The sequence below is a fragment of the Varroa jacobsoni genome, unplaced genomic scaffold (assembly GCF_002532875.2).
Source record: "Varroa jacobsoni isolate VJ856 unplaced genomic scaffold, vjacob_1.0 scaffold_233, whole genome shotgun sequence".
NCBI classification, from domain to species: domain Eukaryota; kingdom Metazoa; phylum Arthropoda; class Arachnida; order Mesostigmata; family Varroidae; genus Varroa; species Varroa jacobsoni.
Window position 1 is genome coordinate 58,630 of NW_019213135.1, and position 27,103 is coordinate 85,732.

A 27,103-nucleotide genomic window follows, 5' to 3' on the forward strand; every position below is an offset into this window, starting at 1 on the left:
ATTAAAACCATCATAGGAGCGAGGGGTGCTATTGGGGATTGCGATTTGTTTTGCTTATTCACTGAGTGGGTCCGCCTTTTGTGCTGGCTACAGTTGCTGACGTTAGATTATACAGACTCAAGTGAATATTCTTCAAATGGCTGCTAGTAATTTGTAGACGGAGACTAGCTCTGAAACAGGTACAGAGTGACTATAGATGTCAACGACGATTAGGAAATGCTACAGGTAGATTTGGCCATTCTCTGGGAAAATATTTCGAAATTCTAAATTCTACACATCGTTGCTAATTTTTAAGTTACTGGTAATTTTTTCAGTTTTCCGGTTATGGAATAGTTGTTGCAAATCACAATCGAGGCCATTTAATGTGTTGATGAATTAGAAAAATAGCCCGTACTATTCACTTTTATGGGAGGTAATTACAATACACTTTTAGACGGGATACGTAAAACGGAACTATTGTATCACTTAAAATGCGTCTTCCGTAACGTGAACGAGATGAGTAACTGTAAACAGTGCATGTGAATTTTCGAATTAATGCAACGACATTGTTCATTCGATAACCCGGACGTGCAGACCGTACATTTGTCATAATTTCGAAACTAGGCCGAGATCTCTGCTCAATATTAAGATAGTTTGTGAGTCGATCGTATCCGTAGTCTTTTTGAATTTATGAACATCATTTCATTCTCTGTCAATTTTATCCCGATCTTGTTTATGCTTTTGCTTTCCCGTTAATGAAATAATCAAAACAAGCTGGGAAAATTTGCTAACTTTCAAAATACTCATCCAGACAGCATATATATATATATATATCCAGACAGCAACTTACGTAAATAAATCACTATCATAAGCATACAAAGAAAGCTAAATGTACTTTACTCGTTATATTTTTAACTAATTACACTTTGTTTTTTGCAATATGGCAACCTTTCGTGCAATGAACATATAGGAGCTTTAGGCTTTACTCGAGTTATCTTATCCGTCGTCACATAGACTGGATTTTTTTTACGTAAAATTTTATCAATGACAACGCATCATCATAGAATTTCTCCTGGTATGACCTAGTACATTCCTAAAAAATGTTTCGTTTCAATGTTTCCTTTGCAAGAAAACAGATGAAGTAACTGATTTATTCATCGATAAATGAAATAACTGAAAACATTTAATACAAATCATAGCGGGCACATAGAATTATCTAGTAATGATTCGATAATCATTTTTAGACAGGTGAAAATTTCAGTAGTTCCAAAAAATAAACGGGGAATATAAATTAATGTGCGTTAGACTACCTACAAAGGGTACAACTAGTAAAAACGTTAACATGATAATACTAGATAATGTTATATGAATTATATCGTATTATAAAGTCTGTTGTTTTTTGTGTGTTCAAAACTACAAAGGGCCTTATTTATCTACGCGCACAAAAATAGTATTCTCTGTGTTGTCACATAACCGATTTAGGGTGCTTATATGCACGATTTACATCACTCGTACTCATATCACACTGAGCTTTTATGGGTCAGAAGACCTACAAGGTCCAGCTATATATCTGGCTGCTTGACCTGCTGAAAACATTTTCAAAATAAAGTATTTGAGGATATTCCGCTAAAACTTGAAGTTCTTCTTTCACTACTAGCACATAAAACGTTTGGCGTCAGGCTGAAGTCCGTTGTTAAGTACGAAAAACACCAGTCAGCTAGGGCACTCAATTGTGCTTGTTTGAAGCCGGGACGAGTTTGTGGTCAAGTGCATCCTTTGATTAGTTTCTTCTTTCCCCTGAAGTGCAAAACGGATGTTTGGCCCCCTGCAATTTCTGAACGCTTCTTGCGTGTCTGCTGCCATCCTCCGAAGCGTTTGATCGAGTCCGACCGAGTCTTCCGCGCCCTCGTACTCGCTATCTGTTATGATTCTCGCGAACGTACAACGCTCTAGCATCCTCCCTCCGCATCGGGACACCTTCTACCTACTATGAAGATAGTAACAGTCAACACAGGTGCCAGTGGAATGTGGCTATTGTTTAAAAAAGATGAGGAAAGCATTCAAAAGCTTTCGAAGAACTATGAGCGCTTACGTGAGGGCGGGCCATGTATCCGTCGAGTTGTACGACACTGTGAAACACTAGCGCCCGAGCTTGAGTGAGACTCAAAACTTCACGGATATAGCCTGAGCTCGGGAGTCAATAGTGAATATAATGAGAAGGCTAGAAAACGAAAGAGAACAGTCAAAAAAGCGCGCGCAAGGATAAAACCATCATTGGGGGTCACCAATAGATGAGATTGAGGTCGCTAGCATACGATAACTCATCGATGTACATCGACAACAGTGATGTACCGAGCAGGTCCGAAAATCCACCTCTGACTACAAGCATGGCTGCACGAAGTCTGCCGTTTGGTGAAGATATCTAGGAGAAAGACCGGGTAGGCGACGTCTACCTTCTACCTTGTGTATACGGTTTTGTTAGAGTAGTGGCGTTGGGTGAGCTGTTCGAGTTTTCGCATTAAGATTTGCATCACTGAGGTTCTCCGGCTGAAGTCGTGGGGGTCGCTTCGTGCAGCAGACAATACGCGATCTACGAGGTGTGCAGTTGCATTGTCTGTTGTAGAAGAGGGTAGTGGATATCAATATGGTGAAGGTTTAGACGAAGATGTTTAGGTCCCGCTGTGCGGCTCCGCAAAACACGTAGTCTGCGTTGTAGTTATGCGGTTTCCCGCTCAAAATTGCGTCAACTTCATCAAGTTGAAGACATTTGGGGTATCTCATAGTTCTGAGTCTACAAAAATGTAGCTATATTATACGTGATTTGAAACGGAAAAAAGCGTGAGTATATTTCACAAGAATGTTAAAATAAATAGAGTATATCAATTCTCAACCGCAATATTGATTAGATATCTTTACTTATACGCGCAAAATTTTATTGGCTCTTGCGTGTATCTGTTTATCTAAGCTGATAAAGGAAACTCGCGAGAGTTAACAAAAACTTGCCAGGGACCCGCCATTAAGGGAAGAGCTATATTTAGAAAAATTTAGTTAGTCTGTTTGTAGGGAGAGACTAATCAACATTTAAGTTAACTTAAAGCAAACGCACTAACACTATTATGTGTGGCTAAGGTGATGTTTTCCTGTTCGGTCGAGCTATTGAGCAAATAATGGGTTTGCCTATGTATTGCTTGCCTGTATTATTTGAAAAAAACGCTTATGGAACTAGTACACTCTATCCGAAATAGCGTTCGCCCATTTCTAGAAAGCTGTCCTATAGTCGTGAGCACGTCGAATTGTTAGTGGTAGAAGACGGCTTTGTGGGAATGAATCGATTGAAGAAGAGCTCTAGATATTTAAAAAATAACTATTATATAAGGCTACTTCGTGATGACCCATACGTTTTCGTTAAACAAAGCTCTCGAAAGTATCAATAATGGCATATATAACAAATATCTGCTTTCTTGCTGATTCATAATTTTAAATTGCTTTGAGTTTTAACATTATTTAAAATTGCAATTATGATATACAGTCTGATTATAACGGTCAATATTGCAACATTTCGTACTAATATCTGGACGTGAGATAAGTTCTACTTCGAAACGGAAACCCATGGTTGGTGATTCTTTTCCATCCACCCTCGCCTCCGGTCGGGGGTAACTCAGCTGTTCAAGTAATAGACGCAACAGGGTGTCGTCGCCCAGTGCACTATATAGCATTTTTTGAAATTCGAACGATTCGCACAAAGTTATGAAATGGGACGTTAGCTGTCTGACAAGGGACGAAACGAACGATTGGATCATAAGGCAAGAGTATCTTTAATCCCGCTTTTTCTTTTTTTTTTTTCGAAACGCCGCCGGAGTCTTTCCTCGCTCAATAATAAAGTCTCCTTTTGATTCCCACACTTCGATACCCTCTAGTGGTTTTTGCCTTCCTTCGTGTCAGAGCGATCAATCGGAATTTTAGGTAAGGGTCAACCGGCTTGTCGGGATACATCCAGGCAGTTTTTACGGACGACCGTTTCCGCCTCTATAGTGCTACTGTCTGATTCGATGTGCCAGCGACTTCGTTGGACGGCACGAGGGCCAAGCGAGCGTCAGAGACGGTAAGGGTTGCATCTGACCCACCTGACGACCGGCGTTCCAGGAGCCACGACCACCAGGACGGAGACAACCGGAGTTTGTCCTTTTTTGCCTTCCTCTGTAAGTTCTGTGGTCCTGGAGCCGGACGAAAAAATATAAATAACAGACCTTGCCCTTTATTTTAACGTCTGTCTCTTTCGGTTCATTCCTTCGGTACTATTATAGCGGCGACGGCATTTTTCGTCTTCTTTTGTCTCTTCTTTGCTGCTAGCCCTCATTACAAGCAACTGTATCCTATTTTCGCTGGTGCCTTACTCGCTATCCGCCTCAATGGTCTCCAACCTGTAGGTTGCTCCTACCCGGTGGAGTTCGTCATCTCCTGCACATTAGCGTTACAGACGAGAAAGGCACCGCCTAATGCCAGAATGGAGGCGCACAGATCCATCTAAGACCACCGTCGCTTACTAGCACACAATCGTGGGAGACCCTCTTTCGCGGTTAGAAACGTCTGACGGTAGTTGAGTTCTCGAAAGCAAAACAGTGAACGAGGCGGGTCTTTGCTACTTTTCCTGTACAGCGACTCACATTGGAGCATCGCCGCAGGTCGGCTGAGCCTGACAGGATCCTTCTGTCCGAAGAGTCGATTGAGGTAGCCATGGAAAGGCTTAGCCAGACATCTTTAACAGCAAAAGAGAGAAGGGGTAGAAGCGGTAAAGAATCTGGCACCACAATGGAACCGTCGACGAGGAGGGTATACCAGGAACTTGTCAGGTTGTTAGCAAACCGACTCGCTGGCTGCCTGTTGGAATAACGTTCACAACGTGCAAGTGCTTGTGGATGATCGAATGGTCACCTGGTCACCATGGACCGTAAAACACTGTGCCGTTGTACGACGTCAAGATGAGCCGAAATAATGAAAAGCAGAGAAATAATTAATTATATCATTAGCAAACATCATATTGAGCAAACATTGGTTCAGAGGGTAACATCCGTTATCGAGAGCAACAAGATGGAGAATTAGCTTAGTTAATCGTCGAGATCGCTAGCAATATCAGGCGTTCAGGACATTAAAAACAATTTGATCTCGAAGTTCCTACTGTGCCTTTGATTGTGTTTTAGCACAATGACGACCTTCCTTCTATTCGGAGCAACAGGTACGCATCAATCCGTAGATAATTAGCTACTTGCGGATTAATTGACACGCTGCGCAAGCAACCCATACCCACAGCTTATGAAACACAGCATTACCCTGTTCCAAATCAAGAACGTCTGAAGGGCTTGGATTGTGAACGCCCACGATGACACCCACTAGGGAAGTGACTCAGAGGAAGACGGGGTGCCACCTGTCCACAGATTTATTTTTGGCATGCCAAGAATAAACAATGCCTCATCAATTTAGGTTGTTCACGTGCAAAAAGTAAGTTTTCCCAGTGATAGGAATAAAAAATGCTCGCATCGCTAGAGCAAACGATGTAGTCTAGCAGTAGAAAGAAATACGTACTTTTGGAATCAAGAGGAAATTTCCTGCAAGTTTTTTAAAAGTCTCTGAGCAATTCAAAACCTGTTTGATACTGCGCTATGAAATTTTCCAATCGTACACAAATTATGTAGTATATCCAGCCGATGTAGCATAGTTTAAAAGCAGACTCAAGTAATCGAGGAAGTGCCGAAGCTGGACGTGGTCCTATCAAACCTTACTCATCTTCTTAAACTTAGGTCCGCACGCGTAGGGAGCAATAGGAAATAAAGACCTAGTATGTATATTTGTTTATTAGATCACACCTGTCGTCTAGCATATGCCACTGGTGAAGCTTGAACCATGAACCCAGCGTATAGATTGAGTTCTGCATAGGTTCAGGTAGCATGGTATGCTCAGGATATTCAGTATTGCAAATGCCACCATGATAGTGTAGAACAATCAGTCATACTGAATAATGGTCCAACACGTCTATATACTTATTGCAACAATTTATCTCTACAAAATAGTAGCGGCTGATACTATATACGCTGTATTCTATTTTAGGTACGGTCAAGTAAGCCATTATAGCACAGAATTTTTCCTACATTGTGTATCGCATTGTACGAGTGACGAATTTACACTTTTCGTCTAGCTATCTGTTTCCCTGCCTATCTTCCATACTGAAGCTTTACCGCAAAAGTTAGTCGTATTATTGGTAAAGGACTTGAGCCAAGAACTTTTTATTTCATTTGTCAATATCAGCCTAGCCCGTTCGAGGTAACTTATTAACTCTATTCTAACTAGGTCTTAATGGGTATTTTATATCAACAAGCATTTTGGTCTACTCTACTAGACTGAGACCTATCAGGTAGACATGTCGTATCTATGTCGGTACCCTGTTCACTGGCGTTGCCCTGCCACGTTTCTTTAATTTGATCGATCTGAGAGCGAGATCCTCCTTCGTTTTTCCTAACCAGTGGATTTGATACCCAGACAGTCCTTCATTGCCCGTTTAGCTATCGATACCAGCCATCCGCCCACGCAACAGTGAAACAACCTTGCTATACTCCCTGTAACAACGACGCCTGAAGCTGCAGCAGCGGCGGCGGTGACAGAAATGCAAGACGAATACTTGCAGCATCAGCAAAAGGCTCATAGAAAGCGTCGAATGAATATTTGTGGGATTTGAAATTCGATCAATTCGCCGGTAGGTCTGGACAGGTCTTTCGGTTGACTGTGCCGACGACAGCATTTGTAGCGGGTGCAATATGTAGAAAAATTGCAACAATGAACGGAGAAGCTACCGATCGCTCTGAGACTTGCGGAGAATTCAGAGGCACATTCGGACGAGTCGAGCAAACACGCTAACAACAACAACAACAAACCTGTTTTAGAATTCACTGGCAGGACAGCGTGTTTCTGTTTGTTCCGTCTGCTAAGAAAACGTTGAGTCCTCTTTCTGTTGCGCTCGTCACCTTCGCACACACCGCCATCTGCTGCATGAAAGTACTAGATTTCATTGGCGCAAGTAAACTTTACGGGCAGGGGCCATCAGAGAGTATATCGTGGGTGATGAGGTAGAGTATACGAGGGGAGGCGGCGAAATGCGTTGAACGTGTTAGCGTTTTATCGAATCGGTCCGAAAACAACACTGGATGAAAATTTAACTCGCTCCTTTATGCCCACTTATAGTTCAAAGCCTGTTATGGGATAGATTTCTAGAAATCTGAAATAGTTCTAAGCGTATAGTCATTAATGGCTCATCTTGAATGAAACATGTTTTCCCCTTGTAACTTGAATTAAAGGATAACTAGGGGATAAAATAGACGATTCATCATTTTAGCGGCCTTAAATCGTAAGTACAGTCACGGCGATCCTGGAACCGGTATCACCCAACATGGAACTTGTATTCGAAATTAACCGGACCATATATAAACTTAATAGATTTTATATATCTAACGATTCTGAATATAGATTATATTCAAGAACCAACAAGCAGGTAGCAATCGGTTACCTAAACAGAAGGTCATCCTTTGTGAAGAATAAGTTTTCTCAAACGTATTTGCGAATGTAAGGTCTTGTAGGGAAATTTATGATCAACGCAACCCAAATGTACTTCGACAATGTCAAATTTGCAAAACAAATAAATCGGCGTCCTTGGCATAAATGTTTGTATTGCCGTCTAATGTCCTCGCGTATGCCGTTGTGCATGATACGTTGTTCGAAGCTCAAGGCATCAGCATCAGGTTATGTATGTAATATTCACCTATGTGAATATTTCTGAAGCTTTCTATCGGTCCACGTATGCTCTCAGTCAGGGGTTGTAGTTATGCCGTTCGAAGCCCTGCTCTGCCGAGCCAAAAACCACTCACTACAGGGGTCACTGGCTGTTGTTTGGTATTGGCTATTGTGAGTAGTACCGCTGATTCAAGAGTGCGTAACATAGGGAGTGCGGTAGTGCTAAGTAAAGGACGGCGACGGGCCTAACACATCCGCGGCTGTAATAGTTAACCAGTCCATTGAATCCACCGCTGCACCCTCTCTTGAAAACGGTGCAACAATACAAGGCTCTGCGGCAGATCTCCGCTGTAGCCTCCTCCCCCCCCCCCCTGAGCGGGCTGAACTCGGATCTCTGACGGGCGTTCAACAGGTAGGGAAAGAATAGTCGTCGGCAGAATCTCACTACTTCATCAGATAGACTCACCGCGCCATCTCGCCATTTAGAATCCGCGACCAGCTACGTATGTTCACCTCTGAGCCAGGCAGTTCTAACGTGACGCAAGGACGCAATTTAACATCCTTGTCTATTCCTATTATACGACTATGTTTCTGACGCGTGACTCGTACCCCATGTGCACCGAACGCTTATAAACGAGGATGTTAGGTGACCATCCTGATGTGCTCACTGCAAGAAAGAGACCACGCTTGAGAGCCGTAACTGCTTTTATTATCAAAATATTGCCGTCGACGTTAATATTACTAGTATAGATCAATATTTTCACGAAGTTTATTGAGGATTTGGGTCGTAGTGGGCCAGCCTTGAGAGGGCATGCGTTACCTTGAAATAGAGCGTGCTTGAATGTGAATGCAGGTCGATGGCCGGCTGTTCGTCGAGTCGCGTCGAGCGTGGCAGGACGCAACGATCTCAGAACGGTAAGTCGAATTCATAGCAATATTTGTTTAAATTTAAGAAAAAAAGTACGCGTATGAACATGCCGAGCGCTATCCTAGTTTCAATTCTCGTAGATAATTCCGCAATTTTTTTTTCCATGTTCACTGAGGTATGGCTTGCTGTTCAGAGCTTGCCATTTCCTACTACCTTATCTTCATATATAGGATATAGCATGAATAGACCCCCATATATAACAAAGAATATACAAGGTGACGTTTATGAATGAACATACCATATTCTAGAACAAGCAGTAATGAGGTGGATGTATACCTGGATATTGGTTACTCATTTACATGGGATTTACCGCTTGCCAGTCGCGGGTCCCGTACTCAATGTTTTCGATGCATCTTCTCGCATTTACTTTATCGTACTGAGGTGACAACATCTTTTATTCGTTATCTTTTTTTATCGATGTATGACACCTCCTCAACAGTTCTTCTTGTTGCCACTCTTTTACCGTGGTGCTGGGCGCATGCAGCAAACTTTGTTCTAGTTGCTACTGATCGATTGCCACTCTGTCTAGGCCAATTTTGCCTCTTTCCCGTTCGAGAAATACGCCTTTCGCACACTCGTCGACAAACCTGAAATGGTTTTGCCACCCGCGGTTAGGCCCAAATCTGTAGCTAGGGCACGAAAGGGAGGATGGTATGGTAGTAGGTTGGCGACAAAGGACGATTTCAAATCTTCAAACCGACCTAGTATTCGAACTCACCAACATAGATTTCGTTGGCAGCATTCATTTTCCTTTGCCTTCATGCATTCGTTCAAGTGAAGAAAAAGTGAGTCAATGCAAGGTAGCGAGCGGAGAGCCACTATTTTTCGCGAGCTTTTCGGTAGTGGCAAGTTTGCACAACGAGTAAGGACAGCCTGTGGCAGCAACGTTTGGAGAGGACAGGGCGAGAACGGAACAGCGACTGCGGAAGCAGCAGCAGAACGACAACGGTGAGCTCCTCGTTGGTGGTGATACGCGCTACTTGGGCTAGGGCCCCGGTCGCGACGCTAGCCGCTTCTTAGTGATGATGGTGGCGGAAAACGGGATTGAGGATCGGAAGGCAAGCGGAAAATCGGTGGCCAGACGGCCTAGCAGAGAGACAGGGGCCCAGGCACGGCGGCGAGAGAGACGGCTAAGAAAAGTAAAATTGGCACCAGCCCATAGAAACAGTAGTAGCAGGCATCGACAGCGAGAGGGTACAGAGAGAAGTAAGGTAGACGCTGAAAGCGACGCTGGCCGACAGCGTGAAGCAGGTAGGGTTCAGGAGAAAAAGGACACGTAGCAGGCCTAGGGCGCCCCATCACCGTCGCCCAGGCTCAGGCAGGGAAAGTAGCTGAGGATGGTCGACTTCAAAACCGACTGTAAAAGGGGTAAAATTAAGCCAAATATTTACACAGAGAGTATCCCGTTAGAAATGGGGTTCTCCAAAAGGCAAGTCAGCAAACCAACATTTCTTCTAAACTGCCATTGGGTCGTTCTGTTAGTTGTTCCACGGAACTGTGTGTGTATCTTCCGAAAGCCAATGTTCCCTTCAGGTTCCTTCTCTCTATGTAGTAGTAATAATAATAATAATAACAGCAACATTGCCGTAGTAGTTGAAAACTGGACCGTATTACGTCTGTAGGCTCATTGGCTACTTGTACTCATTTGCTACTTATTTGCGTTGGACAAAAGAGTGATTTGATTGGGAAGAGCTAAAAGAGGTTCATTAGAAACCAGCCGTGTATTTTATTTCTAGTACACAGCATCTCGTGCTATGCGTTTCTCATTTTCTACTGAGTTCGAACAAATTCTAAGTTTTCCTTTACTGCCAATATTGTTTTGACGTTATGCAGATGGTTGAGGACTGAGTTAATAATCGATGGCGTTTACAGTATGATATATAATATTTGAGTAGATCAGTAAACTAACTCGCTAAACACCACAAACTGGGCTTCCGTTCTAAATTCACCTCTTTCTCTGCGTTTAACGGACGGAATCGTCCCTTGATGCGTGCGCCGTCCTAAGTTCGGCACTTCACGGCCAGAATATTTGATTCAACCAGCTGCCTGCCATAGTAGCCATCGGGCTTTCAGCGCCCCAGGAATTAGGAGCAGTTTTGGCGCCAGTTCCCAGAGAGCTTCAAGCTCAGTGTACTTCCAGTGCTCTCCAACGCATTCACGAGCGCATTGGTTGGTACCGTCTAAATTTAGCGCTTAATTTGGACTTGTTCCTCCTTCAACTGCCATGGCTGGGATTATATTGGCCCACTTTAAAGTCCGCACACTTCGCATCTTCATAATAGCGCTGCTTCCACAAAGCAAGCCTTGGAATGCTCGCTTGCCTATTTTACCTCTTTGTCTATCTGCCCAGCTCGTGCTCCCTACATCTCCGCCTAGATAGAACAACGTACACCGATCGCAGGTAACTCTTTTCGAAACCCAAAGGCCTCCAGGTCCTTCTTTCAAGACAAGAGGGCTTCTTTGAACAGTAACAACAACGCTGATCGCATCTCCATTAGTATGAGCGCCCCAATGATGACATTAGTTCAACATTCTTCTGAAAACATCGGTCTATTTTGAGGCTCAAAGTTACACATGATCAAGATAGTTCTGAATAGGGGGTCAGTCGCGTGTTGTTACTTTGGTCAGTGTGATTCCAGGTGTTCGTGCAGTCGACTGAAACGGTTCTCAAAAGAAGGAGGCTGCAAGAAACACAACCGACAACAGTCAAATGAAAAAATCGTTTACTGTAGAGTTATGATAACGGGGTACAGGTTACAATTCAGTTTTTCAGTTTTAGTAAAAATAGTTTACTGGGCATTGGTAAGATTTCACTCAAAAAGCGGCTTCGAAATTAGAAGTACATCTGTGCCAAATTTCAGAAAGGCAAGCTGCTCTCAAGCTTCGTGAGCGGTAAGGCCCAGAATGTAGGTGCTATATTAAGTACGAGCCTTATGCAGTTGGTGAATTGGATTTGGAAGGGTCTCTTAAGGATGAAAGCTAACAACTGTAATCTGCAGTCTTTTTTTCAAAAAAGAAGCCTTTTCAGTCTCGTTCGTGATCCAGGTCGAAGGAAATGCCTTTTACTAGCAAAAGGAAGCTGTCTGTGCAGGAGAAAGGGGTGGAAGAATCGTTGACACACCGACTAATTGGCCGTGTTTCTTGACTTAGAATAAGCCTGTTGGAACATAGAGGCGCGCGCCTCCGATTGTCTACGGCACGGGGTAGCAGTAGTAGTGGTGGTGCAGATGTATCAATGACATAGGTGACGACGACCCGGAGACGCCCGTTGCTTATCGCGTGTTCTTTTAACAAGGGACGTAATATGACCAATAGAAGAAAACAGCTTCTTTACCCCGGCGTTCTTTTTCTACCTCAGTCGTACAAGTTGTGCGACGGAGCTGAAGGTGTGATTTGCTCAAACTAATATTTGCTCTGGGCGCATTGGCTGAGGACAGCGTTCACAGGCAAGGAGACAAAGAGGTGGTGGGGTGCTGCAGTGGCCTGATGGTATTTTAGAGGCGCCTGCTTTTGTCTCAGAACGGAAGCGCTCCCGAGTTGCGGTGACCCCCCGCCGCCATCGCTACTGTTGCCGCTGTTGGCCAATAGAAAATTACACATTAGTACACCAGCCATTCGCAGATGGCCTCTCCCTATATGAAGCGCTCATGGTTGCGTTGCCGCTGCTATTGGTATGACACAAGCCCAAAGCTCAGTACGGTTACCAAGTCCTCCTCAGGCGTCTGTTCGCCTACTCCCAAAATATCGACTGGTTCTTTTCAGTAGCCGCGAGCGAACGAGTGCACCATGTCGCTTTGCGAGACCAGCAATGAGCGATGGGGCGGTCCGGCGCCATTGGTGTTATCATGATCGTCGTCGCTGTTGCCTTGAGTCTCTCTATCAGTAGAGCCATCCATTAGCGAATCGATCTTATAGTCTGCCGCCCCCTTTCTTTAACGCTTTCTATGTATTTCGAGAACGATAGAAATCGACGAATAAAAAAGTTGCTCTCGCATTCTCGTTGTCCGCCTCCTCCTCCTCCTCCTCCTCCTTCTCCTCGGAACACTTATCGTAGAAAATTGCTGATCCCATGCCCCAGCGGGCAACGCGGCCTAATAGCACTGGTAGGCAGATGCAGAAAATGAATAACCCCAAATGTGGAACGTCTCATTGCTATTTCGAAGGATATGATTCATATTTTTGTGATTGTCGTATGTCTCGATCGCTGCTTCTGCGGGCCCTCTGCATTCACTTTAACATTCGTCGTATCGTCGTCGGTGTGGTAGACTCGCTAACTGTACAGCTATGTGAGATCGATATATGTCTGTCGTCTGTACGTGTGTACCGTGTGTTGTGAGCGACAACGCCGAAGTCGATTGCGACGAAGGACCATCATTCGTCCAAACCGAAGCCTGCACATCCACAACCATTTAATTAAGAAGACATGATGACCTTTCCTCGCTCGGCCGCACAGCTTGACTGCCAGGTTGTACCACCTCGGCCAGCAGATAGGCACGTATTAATACCGCGCATAATGGTACTAAGCCAGTAAGCGATGCACTGGTGCCTTGGTTTTCGCGCGGACTAATAGGTAGTTTGTAATTCGCTCCAACTTTACGTGGGTTGCTCTAGCCAGCAGTGCTGTTTGGAGTTTGTGTATTGACCAGTAAAGCCGGGTGAGCTTTGTTACCGGGCGACGCCTCATTCGTCATCCTTCTATTTCCGGTCGAACAGGTGCCGACAGGCTTCGTTCTAAGCTCTTTCGCTGCAGCGACGTAGTCGCGACCTGTTGTATTTCTGATAGACTGCTGATCATCGGGGTAGCATCGCGTGGGTGCTACGATAAGCACAGCAAACCCATGGAACTAAAAGGGGAGAGCGAGAGAAGGTCAGGAGAGAGAGAGAGAGAGAGAGAGAGAGAGAGAGAGAGAGATTCGGATAGATTTAGATATGTAGGTACAAAGCGACCGGCATTTTAGCTTGATCATATTTGCTCGAGGCGATATCTGCAATGTATTGCCATGCAGCTGCAGGCCAACTGCCTATAAACCACCCTTCCCTTCAGACTTTTTTAATGAGTCCACTTGCTGTGCAAGGGTCAAGCGAGAGGAACCCAGGAGGAAGAGAATCGGCGATTTTGATGATGCAAAACGCAACCCCATATGTACCCCATCCCCCCCCCCCCCTGACCTCCAGTGCCCCGATGTCTCACTGCCGACGATTGATGATGATGATCACGGGGCGGCGCGGGACGATGACAGCATGAAGGGATGGTTTTAGCTAAGAGGGACGAGAGTAATGTTTTCTCTTCTGCTGGGTGCACCTGATTGAGATGACGACTAGCAGGGTGACATGGGGAAAATAGTAGTACGGGCAACGGAAGGTATACGGGCAGTCCTGTTTGTCTAGTTATGGGATACGCAGGAGGAGAGTGTGACCGCCCAGCGCGCAAATTCAGAGCACAGAGCTCACCAAGTCATCCAGCAAGCAACGTATGCCATTTAGTTTGTCACGCTCGGTGCGTTCTCGGAAAAAATGTCCCACCGCTATAGGGAAACTCATTAAGCCATGGAGTAATCATCGGTGGATGCGCCCCCGGCATCGAACGCAGCATCAACCTCTTTCAAACGATCAAGATGCAATTTATTTTGATGTGGTAGAGATAGATAAGATAGATTGTTGTTCTATCTGAGGTAAGGTCTAGCTCTAGGTATCATTGTACTACTATGTATATTACACGCTATCTAAACTAGAGTTATAAGTTAATCATCTGCAATTTCCTGCAACTTGAAAAAGAAACGTTTCTTTTGTATTATCATTTTGTAAGCGCTAAGTTGACAATAGCGATTTTCAAGATAATCTTTCGCGAACTTACGCTTGCTATGTCTTCCGAGAGTATGTATTAAGAGCGGGAGGACATTTTCTCATAAACCTTGAGATTTTCGTCCTGTATAACTACAATTGTTGTAAATATTCCTAATGCTTTAAGTGCACATATCTTTCTGGGGATTTCCTTCTGAAGTCTTTGAGAGTATTAATACTTATCAAAAATGCGAGTCGGAATTCAGCTAGGATTGTAGCAATGTTTCAACATTCGTGACCGCTAGTTATTTGCACATGATTAGATTGAACGCTTCTGTGCTTATATCCTGTTGAATCGATGTACAATAAGATTCGCCTGTGATCAAAACGCTGCAATGATCCTGTTAAATGTTTTACTCGTTGCCTGTCAAATGCCCAAAAGCATTGGACATAGCTTAACGCAACCAGGTTTTTAATTTGTATTTTTTATGACCTAACAGTGATCATATAAAATGCAAATTCTTTAACAACTGTATCTGCAGAACAAAGATAGCGAAGTCAGCATTTTTAAAATTTTACCTCGTGAAAGCTCAGATACTTATAACCTGCATGTTTTTGGCTCATAGAAAAGTAAGCGTCAGCTACTGGTTTTGAACATAGTGTGCGATATTTCGGGTCTTCGTCGACTAATACATAACAGAATAATAACCCTTTCATTTTAAGGGGATATCGATAAAAAACAAAAAAAATAAACATACGAATAGGCGTTCCTTCTGCGTGTGCATGTCGGAAGCAGTTAATCTTGTAAAACCATTATTATCGCTTAGACAGATCTATTGAAGACCTCATTATATACTGTAGATAGATAAAAAATATGCTATCGGTAACAATAGAGATCTTATATGTATGTATATATATATATATATAGGTTTTAAGAAGAAAAAGGTGTACAAAAGCAGCAATTGAACGAGTGCCTTCGAGGACCGAAGAGATCTCGTTCTAAAGACGAGCGGTCCTAGCAACGAGTGTTCGGCGTACAAAATTATCTTCAGTATGTTAATTATTGCTTGTAGCTGAGTTACTTTTAAGTGACGTAGATTAATATGGCCGATTTCTCAATTGGAGACATCAGCCAATTCTTTGCTACAACAATTGATACCCAGTTTAGGTGATTTTTCTTTTCACCTTGAAAGATTCTGTGAGATCAGCGACGACTTTGCGTTATCGTTGTCTCTTTGAAACGCTACACACTTCTGTCGGGAACTTTGGCCTATGCCAAACCGACTAAATCAATTTAGTAGGACCGACTAAATTAAATTCACGCTTTTGGAATGATAGCACAGTAAAGTGTTTCCTCATAATTATAATATTCGTTTGATAGAGATCCAAAGTAAGCATGGTTAGTGAGCTATAGGTGGACAACGTCTCTGCCCTAGGACAGCTATCGATCTCATCGTAATACCGTTTTCTATTAATTAGAGCCTTTGAAAGGCGAAACAGGTGAAGATGAACACCGCTATTTAGAGCCTACTTTAGACTAGTTAGACATTTTGACTAGAGCAAAAACCTATTAATTATAACGTGACATAAAAAAATAAAAGCACTCTATCTTCCAAGTGATAAAATATATGACAACATTTAAACTTACATATAAATTATATAAGAAAATATATAATTTGTAAGGTTATTATACAAAGCATATCTTTTATTCTTGATCTTTGATACTTGATCGCCAACGCACATCTCCTTGCTGCCAGGATCGTTGCCAAAGAAGCTTACGGCTGCTTCTGCCACTACTGCCGCTGTTCTAAGTCTTTGCGTTCTTGTGTCTTTGTCGTTTTGTCTCATTCGACTTCTCTCGTCCCCTGAGTTTCGGTGGTCAATGTCGTGCGTGACTGCGCGTGCTGCTAGAAAGGGAAACGCAAGTCGGCAAACTCTTCAGCGGTTGGATCCATCCAGCGTCTGGCGATGATGATTGTGGTGCGGTTGCCACCCCTCGACCGCTATTCCTGCTACTCCTGCTGCTGCTTCTGCAGAATCCGGGGAATTGGGTGCTGGCGCTTCCGAGGGTTAGAGGGGGACGGGCCTTTCCGGCGGGCTGAGAGGAAGCACCTCAGTGCGAGCGCACCTCATTGCTCTCGGCTCCGTCCTCGCGCTCCGTTTCGCTTCTGCTTAGGGTTTCTATTAGGGTGCTTGCAGAACATCTCCACCTATGCTCCGTCATTGCAACGTGTTCAGACAGAGAAACAATTTCAGAGCGAATATTTCTCAAAGAAAAGCGTTATAAAAATTCTCCGTAAAACTATATGCTAAATACAGGTTAGTCATCGACTCCTTAATGTTACGCTTACATTATACCGATATGCTCTTTTAACCATATAACAGTGCACATGCTCAAATAAAAAAGCATTTTATAGACCAAATGGCGGTCAGTTACTTCGTCTGTCCGTTTAACAGTCGAGTGAATGTTCTTAGGAGAGAGTCTGCATAGGGTCAAAGCGCCCTCACTCGCCTCTCCTCAGGTGCTTTTCCTGTTCGCGAGTCCAGTCTTTCGTTCGCTTGTATGAAGCTCAATGAGACTCCTGAGTTTAGGAGTGGAAAGAGGACGGCTCTGGAGAGGGTTGTGAGAGGATGGGGATCAGATCGGGGAGAGATTGATGCTGCTTACTCCAACCTATAAAAGTCCACCTCACCGAGCAGTTTGCTTAGACTGCGGCTGGTACTGCCGAGCCAGTGTTCCACATCAAGGTCTCATGTGCCACAGTATCTCGAAACAAGCTTTTAAACGGCTCTCGAGTTCTTTTCAATGATACTTTGCATCATAACAACGACAGTCGACCGTGGTTGAACGCTGTTGTGCTGATTGCTTATTCCAATATATTGGTGCTTAGCCTATTCACGTACAAGGAGTCAGCTGTCGTCAACTCTAGTTTACAATGTTCTGTTCATGCATCAAGTGCGTCGATCTACCATAGAATTGGCTAACGGTCATAATGACTATTTTGCTTGGATCACATCATAGTAGCGACAACAACAGCAATAACAACAACAGAGCGCCGAGATTGGCTGATGATAAGAGTGCCACGTGCAGAACAGGGGGTTTTCAAGGTGAGTGAAAAGTTCAGCTGTGTTTGTGTGCGTATGGGTGTGCCACAGCATGCAAATGGAACGAGCCATTTATATTGGTGTCCCATCAGAGCACGTTGTAACACGACGTTACGCACCGCAAACAGGACACTACGTATGATACAACGATAGGATGAAATCGGCTCTAGTGCTCACGGTCGCTGCTGCGGGTGCTCACTTGTTCTTAAGTTCGCGCGAACGTGTCGAACACAGAAAACGAACGTCCTTTCTTTCTATTCTGCTCGTTGTCAAAAATTCTACCGAGTTACTCGTCTGATCATAGCATAGATCACTATTATGAGCGCCGTTGCCACGGTCTGTGTGTGTGAGTGTGTGGATGTGTATATGTGTGCGTATTTTTGTCAAAAGGTTCTATCAGTCAATCTGTGCTGTTGTCAGCTAGCAGACCTAGCACAGGCAAAGACTCCCTTTCCTCTTCTCTGCTTCCATGCGCGATAGTGTCACAGGACGCCGACTGTTGTGGTAGGTGAGTGTAAAGAGCGATCCGGTGGGGGCGAAACGACCGGAAATTGTTACATTTATCTATTGATGTACAAACCACACTGAAAGCTGTTGCATCGTTGGATCTAGCATCGCCTGCTTATGTGCGCGTTCTCTGCTGTTTCTTTCGCTCGCTCTTCTTTTCCTTTTAGAAGCCACCAACGACGCCAGTTTCTTCCTTGTCTGCTGTCTGCCCTCGGGAACTCGAAAGAGAGGAAAGGATGGTGCCAGACATCGTTGGCATCGTGTCTCATCGCGCTCCTCACAGTAACAGAGACAAGGGGGTTGAGTGAGGGCAGCGAACATGTTTACTGGATATCCGCAGAACAACGGCAGCAGCTGCAATCGCGCCCTGCCCGTCGGGGGAGTGACGTGCTTCCTTTCCCCTTTCGGGAGCTCTCCCGCGACGATAAGAGTACTGTTGTTGCTGCTGCTTCTAGTACACCAGAGCAACGTCTGCGATCTTGTCACACGAGTGGGAGCTGCCTCATCAAGCAGCCCTTCGCCGTCTGCGGGCCCGACATCTCCCCCGTGCCCCAAAAGTCCCCTCGTAATAGCGTCACTGATGATGATAGCAGTGCCAGTAGGAGGGAAACTCGACGACGACAACAGACCGCTAAATCTGCATACCTCTCTGTTGGTTTGTCCATCCGTTTGTGTCGTTTTGTTTCTTCTCACTATTTTCTGCCGATCGCTTACCACCCGTTTGCCCCCGCTGCGCCTCTGCCGTCTTCGCTGCTGCCACTGCCATCCACAGCTGATGGTTTTTCCTAGGGGGACACAAACCACACCATAGAACCAAGCTCCATTTAGCTTCGTCTCGTATTGCTTGCTCACTGTATTGCTGTAGGAAGGCGGAGAAGGAGCAGAAAGAGATTTGCAGGACCTGCTTTAACCGCATGCAGCCGCAACTACAACCTACGAATCCATCTACCTGCGTTGTAACGCAACGCAAATTGAATGGACCTTTTTCTTTGGGAGGAATGGCCTCTGCCCTTACCACATTCGCCCATCACTAGTACCTTCGCCTTTTACCCTGCTGCCGCTGTTCGTTGTCAAGTTGTATGACACAGCCGAGCGCTACGCCCTTGGCGTAGACAACAATCCTGGGTTAGTGACGCTCACCTCTATGGTAGAATGAAGCTAGCTGCTAAAAGAAGCATTGGCATACGACACCGGTAATAGTTGTGCGTAGTAACCATTGCAGTCAGAACACCAGTAATGAGCAGCTTGTGTAACAATCGTTTTGCAGAAATAACCTTAATGGCAGTGAGAGCGCAACGGCATCGGCGATAGAGGTAGTGACGCTACCGCTGATGATCGAATATCTGTGAGTTGGACCGCCGTCAGAACTTCCCCGCCGCGCTGCCATATGACATCGGCACCAGTACCACAAACGTGTCACGCCACTCACCGGCGGGCCGCCGCAGCGGCAGTAGTAGTATTGTTAGTAAGGCTAACCCCCTTCCTCGCGCAATATAACGGCGAGCATTCATTGAAATCTTACTCATTGGTGACAAATCCTTTTGTTGCACGGTTTATTTACTTGTGGATTTCTTCCGAACCTGCTGAGCTCTGAAACGCACCGAAATGGCTTTCTTCCTTCTCCCTAATCACCTAATCATTTCTCACCTTCCTTCCTAGGTTTTCAGCCAGCCCTTTGCGTCCCCCACCCATGAACAACAGACACGAGACGACACCGTTTTCAGAGGCAATCGAAGTTGTTTCGAAGCTCGTGTATAAAGGACGAATTGGCGGTATAAGACAACAGCAGCTCTGTTATGCTTAAAGGATCATAAGAGCTGTACTGGCAGCGGGAGGGGAAGCTGGCGTACGTGCGTCTGGCCTGCTAGCTAGCTGATTGTGGGTGCCTACTTGGGAATGTCTGTTTGTTATCCTGTATCCCTGTTGGTTTGAGTTTCAACGTGTGGCCCTCTAAGTGCATGTATTGCCCCTTCGCCTATTGGTATTTAGCCATCCTGTAGCTCTTTCGTGCTATTCGTATTGACAGCTTGGGCAGTCGGAGCTATCTCTTTTTGCTACAGTCGGCTAGCCTAACCTGAGCGACTCGAGCCTGACATTGTTTGAACGTCGAAGAGAAGTGGCCAAATCAAAGTCGGCCATGGCGATGTGATAAAAAGCGTCTCCGGGAAACCCACCGTCTGCATACCCGACTGACATGTTGGCTTGCAAGGAAGCTGGGCGCAAACTTATCGTCGGGGGCGACTTGCTTTTGCTCGAATTAGTCTTGGCCTGTCGGAGTTACTGCCTGTCTCGGCAGCCCAGCGTAGCTGTGGGTACCCTCAAGTCCTACACCCCCCCCCCCCCCCAAATCCACTAGATCTCTTAGTTCCTTTTGTTTTAGGATAGGTAATTCTCCAAATGGGCAAGCCATTTTGGGATAGGTAGTCTGAGAATAGGATCCTCTTACTCGGTCTAAATTAAATCTTCATTGCAGCTAGGTAGTGCAAGCAGTCTCGCTACAATGCGGTGACACTTTTTTTTGCATTTTCTCAACATGTCTGGCTCTGTATATGCCCCTTCAATCTGGTCGGCCTCACGTTTAAATCATGCGGCACCGCTAGTGCTATCGATGTCGACAAGAGTGACCACCTTTGTTGTTCCATATAGATTACCCGCTATCCTTGTTGGCGTTGATCCGATGGCAGCGGCAGCGTCTGGAGCGGCAGCCTTTGCTCGTTGCTTCATGTTTTTGTTTTTTTCCTCACCAGTCTTCATTACCTGTAAACCAAACGGATCTTTAACGTCGCCTAATATCTATTGCTAATGCTGCTCTTACAGCCATTACAAACCTATTATATATGCCCTTTCAAGGTTATAACTTTTTCAAGTTGCGGCTGTAGGTAATTTCGTTGATGTTGGTTCAGTAGAAGAATCGTCAGTAGTTTTTTTTTGCTAATCCTTGCATTCATAGAGAAATTATTGTGCTATTTATGTTCAGCGGCTTGATCGGTTACAGCCACTACGCGGTTTTTATTGAAAACTGCTGAAACATTCGATGTACAGTACGACTGTAGCTTTAGACGCCTAAAACTGGCCGTTATGGCACTACCACAGGCATCCAACGAGATTCACAGGCTTCACACAAGATTCGACCTACTGAACTGTTGTCCAATTTCTTGCCAGTAAACGTTTCTCACCAAGAATTTTTGTCATCCCAAATAGACGCCCGTTTTGAAGGTTCTAATCTAGTGTCGACTAGCTCGATGCGGTGTCGCGACTTATCGAGCGATGCATCGCAGCTACAAGAACGACTTTCAAGCATCAGTCTCATAGCCAATGCATTATTATTTGGCGAATCTTATCGTTTTCCTGACGATTTTTTCTACCGATAGCGACTACAGGTAAACGCTGTTTTGTTAACAGTGGAGAATGTGTGTTTTTATTGACTACGTGTGTGCGTTTGTGTATATGTATGTTTTTAAGGGTATAAGACAGCACCTTAGCACCGGTTAGAAAATAGTATTAAGTAGCATAGAGGTCCAACAGTCCCTCGATGCATGGCGATGGTTGAAGGAAGATAAGAGTAGCAGCTTCTTCCACCTTCCCTGAACATGCCTTGATCCGCTCCTTTAGCCAGCATCAGCTCTTCTTCCCTTCATGCTCGCTATATTATAGAAAACTGAAAAGCAAAACGAGAGCAAAAACAAACTATGGGTTGTACCTCGCAAGCTCTTAACCATAGGCGTGAACCCCTCCGTGGGTTCTCACTGAAGGGCAGCAGCAGAAGAGGTTGTCAGAACGGTAGTAGCGGACCCTCTTGGACACGCACCTCCTGCATCCTAACAAGATATGGATTGCAGAAGTAGATGTGTTATCCGCTATAGCCTTTTAGCAGAGGCTGCGGCAAGGGCGTCAGCGTATCCACTTTCTTTCTGTGTTTAGTTCGTTCTTAGCTAATTCATTTCGCTTACTTGTCCCTTTTCATTTTTGCCCTCTTGCGCGCGTGCTCATTTGGTCTAACGTCCTTACGCTTAGTTGATGGTGAGAACAGCGGTTTCTAATCTGGCGTTCTCTGCGCGTCCTGGTCAGAAGCAAACGGTTTTTCTTACCATTTTACTCTATTTCTTGAGCAGGAACACAACTTTACACTCGTTTTCTCCCCTAGCACCCCCTTTTCTCTCGATGCCAGCAGCTGTTTGAGCCATTTCCTTTGCACAGTTCCCATCGTGTTTCTTCCAAATACTTGAGCCCGACGAAATCCATACACCCGGTGGCGATTGTGGCGGAAGCGGCACCGCTAGCGGCATTCCTACGATAACGCGTCGCTGTGTCGCTTTGGTAGTCCCCTGCACTTTACCATCCCTCTTCTGCTTTTGGCAAAGGCTAAACGAACGGAAGGGTGCAAGCGTGTTGCGAACGGGTGTGGCAATTACTACAGGAGATCTTCTATGACGAGCTATGTGACTAACGATAAGTAAGCGGGGAGAACGGCTAACGTTCTGGGGGTCTATGGACTACTTTTGGGCTGGTGGCAAGGACAAAGCAAGAAAGGTGACTGGGCCTTTTCGTTCCCCTATCTCCCTTACGCGTCCTCTACGACTACAACTACTGCTACTGCTTGCATTATACGCAAATAGAGCTAGGAGGACAGCGCCGAGCCGTGTCTTCGTGCCCCACTTTTGCGAACTCAACGTTGGTCGCAGTGGCGTTGGTTGTGGCGATGGCGGTGGCTGTCCCGGCCAGTGCTGGCATAACTAGGACCATCACGGTCGGTTCGAGTGTGTCTATTATGGACAATTAATCTGCAAATCTCATCAACACCTCACGAATCGAGGGGATAGCCAAATCGAGCAGCCCTCGAGCTGGCTGCCGCTGCCTCTCTGGCTTTCGGCCGCTAGTGGTGGCAGCAGCGCTAGTGGCGGCGCAGAGCTTCCGCGAAGGAAGCCCTCTTCATCACATGCCTGACGCCGGGCCTTCCTATTGCTTCAGCTGCTGCTACTACTACTGCTAGTCGCTCGGCACCTAGCTTGCTTGTTCCCTCACTTGCTAATTCACTAGTCACTCTCCCTTCAATTTCCTCATCAGGAAAAGCTATCTGCGACAGCAGAGAGAGAGAAAGAGAGAGAGGGGCGGCGGAGCGAGCACGGCGCGAAGGGGATGGACGCAACCGGAGCAGCAAAGTTGGAAGTTTAGTGTAGTCAGTGAAGACAACGAGTCGAGTGGTAACCTGCTTCGAGAAGTCATAGCCGCAGTTGCCTACATCATCGTCTTCGTTTTTTTTCGCAGAAAAGCCACGAAGCACAAGACGGCCGAGAGGACCGGGCGAAGGGCAAAAATAGTATGACAAACAGAAATGATTCTAAGAAGGACCGAAAAAATCTGTGGAAAAGCAAACAGACCAAGAGGGAAAAAACGTTGTAGTGTCACTAAACATGCATTAATAAACATGTATAAACAAGAAAGAGGAAAAATGACAGTTTTTATCGCTGGATATGAACAGTCGCTTAGTCATTTTTTAGTGAGGACCAACCTCTTCTTCCAGCCGTGCTACAACTGCAAGAGGGGTGCTACGTAAAGGTCTAGCTACACACAGCCCCCCTACGACGGGATATCCCCAGGCATCACTACCAGTTAGGGATATCATCCACATACAGCCTTAAGCAGCTATCCGATCCAGGACAGACCTTAGCTGGTTGTTCGCGGATGTTATCTTGTACGCTATGCGCAGAAAAGCAGAGATGTGAGAACTGCGGGCGAAACAAGACGAATGTACGTAGAACAAAAGACTTAATAAGTTCGTTTGTTTGATGGGTCTAACTAGAGTTGCTCAGCTATGATTGCAGGTAATAAATTAATATCGGCTTCTGTGTTATTTCGTTCGTGCATGCTTATCGGAGTCTTTTGTGATATCAGTATTTTAACTATGAACGCGCTGAATGTATATGATGTTTAGCAACGAATCTTACCTGGCGATGTCATTAAGATCCATTCCACTTGCTGAACCTCAATTCGAATTTTACGAGACGTCACCAAATTTTCCAAGAGGCTTTATTTGTCGGTTACGGGAGTTCCGCTGATGACGAACAGTTACTTACGATGCATGCTTATCCGCTCATCACTTTCTGTGTCCGTAAGTGAACCAAGTTAAGTTCGAAAACTTGCGCCAGTTTTTCTGCCGTTTGTCTACCTCTGTGTTTGTATGCAACGAAGTAAACCCTCGAAGTCGTCTTAGATAACGTTACAAAACCCAATTGGCAGAATGACCGCCAATCCTGTTGCCTGTCATTAGCTTCCTAACCTTGCTAGCTGTCTGCCTGCTTCTTTTTTTGCTCTCTGGTAGTGACGACTTGAGAAAGAGTATACGTCCTGCGTCTGATCAGCAGTGACCGGCTACTACTCGCTAAGACATCAACGACGACGAGTTAAGCCAAGTTCGAATCAAGATTATGCGCAGCTCGTTGCAGCTGTGTCGGTCGACGCTGACTTTTTAAACAGGAGGATGACAACGAAAGTGCTAAACTTCTGTCCATTCCGCCCTGCCCGTCGTCCTGGCCGCCACGACGAATGGAAGCCCCTCGCAGGCAAATGTGCAGGCGAAACAACGAATGGGCCTTGAGTCACGCTGGTGATGCTGGAGGTCCAACGAGTGAATGTTACTTGACCGGTACGTCACGCAGAGCACAGAGCAATTAATGTATGTAGATTGGAGCCCCTGAATGCCGCATCACATGCGTGGCCGCAGGCAGTGTGACCGTGCCTTTACTACTGCTGCGACTACCGCTGCCGCTGCTGCTGCAATAGTTCTTTGTAGGTAGTTGTTGCAAAAGCCATTTGTAGTAACTGTCGACTGTGCACGTGGAAGAGCAGCTCTTATACGAATATGAAACTTACGCTGGCCTTCAGAGCGGCGGCGGCGCCTGTAACAGCTGCGCTAACTACAAAGAATACACGATAGAGGCAGTTTAATACTTTCTAACTGTATTGGTAGCAACTAAAGCTCGTACAAGGGCGCAGCGCTCTACCCAGGCGTACACGGTACAGGGGTGCACAGATGAAGCCTCCTAAGCCCCCAAATCACTTGTGGTTCTACCTAGTAACCATCATTCATTTTATCGTGCTCACTACTACAATAAGCATTAGCAGCAACAGCAGAACGTTTCACGTGGGGAAATTTACTAATGGAACACATGCATGATTATACCAAAACAGCAGCTACTAAGGAATCTGTTAATTCTCAAATCTTATTCATGTTGTAAAGTATGCAGGAACAAAAAAATCACGCAGAGATAGAGAGGTGTTCGAAAAAACCCAACAATTCCCTATAGAACAAACTACGACCCAACTGACAGCAGGCTTCTGTTCGTTGTTATATTATATTAAGCCTACGGACAGCCAGGACTCTTACGTTAGTCGAATGTGAGTTAGTTCATTTATGTTTCTCAGCCTTCTGTCAGAGTTCTTCAAAATGAGGAAAAACGATTTAATTGGTTAGCAGTGAAGTGTAGAAACTGCCCAAGAATAAATACCTGACTACCTCCTTCGGGATAAGAGGGGTGCGCGCCGCAGGCTGGGGCACGGTTTTTGAGATGAGCTGTACTGAACCCCCGCCTGCTCTTCCATCTAATCCTAAATATGAGCTGGCCAGATTCTTATACTGACAATGTATTTACTGTACACAGTACTCCTTTGTTTGGAAAGGACGCCTTGGCAATTTTCGCCTCTCCTCCTGATCGCAATTAACTTCGTCAGGGGGAACCTGAAGTGGGAAAACGATGAAATTCTACCAACTCAACGAATCGAATCTTCCGTTGAGCGGGGATCTCACGCTTGCGGACCACACAGTTGTACTATATGTGAGATATTTAGATGTTTCTGGAATCTAGCTTCTAGAAATTGTCTATGCTAAAGTTCAGAAGCAACAGAAATACGAATGCTGTGAAAAATTATAGCTGATGGAGGTGTTTTACATTCGTATCATTACTATGTCTCACGTTAATACAGGTATACGGGAAAAGGCAAAAGGACATATTTCTTTACCATGATGTACGACATTAGGGTTCATCTATACTTGTGACCTACACATCTCTAATACTGAAATTTAAACGTGTTGATATCATGAACTTAGTAAAATACCAATTAAGATTTTCTTTCTATGGATAAAGAAATATTTACCCTAATAAGAACAATATATCAAACTCTCCCGGTCATTTCATACTTTTGGCCTATATGCGCTATTGAGTGTGCAGCATCAGTCCTTATCATCGACTGATGTAATTCTCGCCTATAATGATATTGTGATCACGTCTGTATGCAGTCTTCAATCAGACTTATAATTCTATTCATTAAGAGTAGAAAGAATACGCCCCAAATTTGATGCAGAAGTACTTTCTTATACGCAAAGCCCTGCTGCTATCTAGGACGTACGTAGGTAGGCACTTGTGCGAAGTCAATCGCAGGCAGTGGGCACTTGAGTGGGAAAAATATGTCAGTCCCATATACGAAGTTTATAGGCTGTTAGATGTATGATTGTATGTGTGGCTGCTAGTACTGCGTGAGGGGCCACGTAAGTGGAAATGGGGCCGTTTGGAAGCTCTGGTGAAAATCAAATCTGTGTTATCTCCACTGCGATGCCCTCCCTGCTACTGCTATTACTGGTTCCGTTGCTATTGAGCTTCGTACAGTTGACAGTGATGGTGGTCCGCACAAGCCTCTCGTATTGTCTCAGTCTCGACTACTGCAGCTGTAAATCCATGCATGTCCCTATTTTGGGTTTGGACGGAACACGGGCCTTAGGCTCGACCCGTCCAGTTCGTCTGTCTCTTGCTTAGAATCAGCCCATATCGTTCAGTCTCATTCATTCGGGACAAGCCGGTAAGCGAGCAGGCCAGCGGAGGGACTGGCGGGCAGTTGAACAGTCGGCCATGCAGACAGAAACATACAAGTAAGTCACCCTGCCTTTCTCTTTGTCTTCGTGCTGTCACGCGTTCAGAATGATTTGATTTGATCTTAATGTCGCTCGGCGGCAACGGCGGCTGCAGTGGCCGCGAC

General features: G+C 45.2%; 1 long non-coding RNA gene across 1 annotated transcript in view; it reads right to left on the reverse strand.

The window, feature by feature from the left end:
• Positions 1-16,139: 16,139 nt before the first annotated feature.
• Positions 16,140-27,103, reverse strand: part of LOC111273885 (uncharacterized) — a 59,337-nt gene continuing 48,373 nt past the window's right edge. The window contains exons 2-4 of the long non-coding RNA XR_002688091.2: positions 24,022-24,990; positions 20,728-20,833; positions 16,140-16,674 (exon numbers count right to left, since the gene is read on the reverse strand). This is a non-coding gene — a long non-coding RNA (uncharacterized LOC111273885). The remainder of the gene's footprint in view (positions 16,675-20,727; positions 20,834-24,021; positions 24,991-27,103) is intronic.